The following is a 2500-nucleotide window of genomic DNA, read 5'->3' as shown; positions in this document are numbered from 1 at the left end:
AGCAGAAATGCATGTGCAGTCAAAAAATTGAATATTTTTCACGGATAGACCCCGTGAAACGCTAGAAATTGGCGGGGATGTGTCTCTTGTGGCTCACGGGGCTGTTAGGGTGGCACAGAAATCCCTCGGAATGGGAAAAAACGGGTCATTTTCGTGTCGCCACATTGCATGCGAACCGCATGAAACTTCCAGAGGCATTTGCAGCAGGAATGCATGTGCACTCAAAAATTGTGATATTTTTCACGGAGAGACCCCGTGAAACGCTAGAAGTGGGCGGGGATGTCTCTCTTGTGGCTCACGGGGCTGTTAGGGTGGCACAGAAATCCCTCGGAATGGGAAAACGGGTCATTTTCGTGTCGCCACATTGCATACGAACCGCATGAAACTTCCAGAGGCATTTGCAGCAGGAATGCATGTGCACTCAAAAAAGTGAATATTTCTCACGGATAGACCCCGTGATACGCTAGAAATTGGCGGGGATGTCTCTCTTGTGGCTCACGGGGCTGTTAGGGTGGCACAGAAATCCCTCGGAATGGGAAAACGGGTCATTTTCGTGTCGCCACATTGCATGCGAACCGCATGCAACTTCCAGAGGCATTTGCAGCAGAAATGCATGTGCAGTCAAAAAAAATTGATATTTTTCACGGATAGACCCCGTGAAACGCTAGAAATTGGCGGGGATGTGTCTCTTGTGGCTCACGGGGCTGTTCGGGTCGCACAGAAATCCCTGGGAATGGGAAAACGGGTCATTTTCGTGTTGCCACATTGCGTACGAACCGCATGAAACTTCCAGAGGCATTTGCAGCAGGAATGCATGTGCACTCAAAAACTTCTATATGTTTCACGGATAGACCCCGTGAAACGCTAGAAATTGGCGGGGATGTGTCTCTTGTGGCTCACGGGGCTGTTAGGGTGGCACAGAACTCCCTCGGAATGGGAAAAGGGGTCATTTTCGTGTTGCCACATTGCATAGGAACGCCATGAAACTTCCAGAGGCATTTGCAGCAGAAAGGCACGTGCACTCAAAAATTTTAATATTTTTCACGCATAGACCCCGTCAAACGCTAGAAGTTGGCGGGGATGTCTCTCTTGTGGCTCACGGGGCTGTTAGGGTCGCACAGAAATGCCTCGGAATGGGAAAACGGGTCATTTTTGTGTGGCCACATTGCATAGGAACGGCATGAAACTTCCAGAGGCATTTGCAGCAGGAATGCATGTGCACTCAAAAACGTCTATATTTTTCACGGATAGACCCCGTGAAACGCTATAAATTGGCGGGGATGTCTCTCTTGTGGCTCACGGGCGCTGTTAGTTAGGGTCGCACAGAAATCCCTCGGAATGGGAAAAGGGGTCATTTTCGTGTTGCCACATTGCGTACGAACGGCATGAAACTTCCAGAGGCATCTGCAGCAGAAATGCATGTGCACTCAAAAACGTCTATATTTTTCACGGATAGACCCCGTGAAACGCTAGAAATTGGCGGGGATGTGTCTCTTGTGGCTCACGGGGCTGTTAGGGTCGCACAGAAATCCCTCGGAATGGGAAAACGGGTCATTTTCGTGTTGCCACAATTGGCATACGAACGGCATGAAACTTCCAGAGGCATTTGCAGCAGAAATGCATGTGCACTCAAAAACGTGAATATTTTTTCACGGATAGACCCCGTCAAACGCTCGAATTTGGCGGGGATGTTTCTCTTGTGGGTCACGGGGCTGTTCGGCTCGCACAGAACTCCCTTGGTCCACCTGATTCGTGCATACAGGCAGCAACTAAAACTCTGTAAACCTGCTGTGAGGACATCTAAACAGTGGACCAGTGAGGCTGTGGAAGATTTGCGGGCGTGCTTAGACTGTACTGACTGGGATATGTTCACGACTGCTACCAATAGTCTGGATGAACTCACAGAGGCTGTGTACATCAGCTTCTGTGAGGACTGCTGTATCCCAACACGTACCAGGGTGAACTTTAACAACAACAAGCCCTGGTTCTCAGCAAAGCTCAAAAGGTTGAGGTTGGAGAAGGAGGAAGCGTTTAGGAGTGGGGATAGAGACAGATTCAAGGAGTCGAAGAACAGGTTTAGCAAAGCGGTGAGAGAGGCTAAACGACTGTACTCAGAGACACTAAAACACCAGTTCTCTACTAACGACGCTGCTTCTGTCTGCCAAAGGGCTCAGGCACATCACCAACTACAAACCCAGAGCGCCCCACACCACTAACGACTCCCGCCTAGCCAACGACCTGAACGAGTTCTACCGTAGATTTGAAAGACAATTGGACTGTCCTGAACCACCCCTTCCCACCCAAGAGGCCCCATCCCCCACCCATACTACAGAAACGACTCTCTCCTTTCAGGAGGGAGAAGTTAATGGGCTTTTCAAGAGGCAGAATCCACGCAAAGCAGCCGGGCCGGACTCTGTCTCTCCAGCCACCCTCAGGCACTGCGCTGACCAGCTGTCTCCGGTGTTCACCAACATCTTTAACACCTCCCTGGAGACATGCC

The sequence above is a fragment of the Petromyzon marinus genome, unplaced genomic scaffold (genome assembly GCF_048934315.1).
Source record: "Petromyzon marinus isolate PM22_M1 ecotype Great Lakes invasive population unplaced genomic scaffold, UKy_Petmar_22M1.pri1.0 PM_G_Scaffold_18, whole genome shotgun sequence".
NCBI lineage: Eukaryota > Metazoa > Chordata > Hyperoartia > Petromyzontiformes > Petromyzontidae > Petromyzon > Petromyzon marinus.
The sequence above is the reverse complement of the archived record's forward strand: the minus strand, read 5'-3'. Positions refer to the sequence as shown.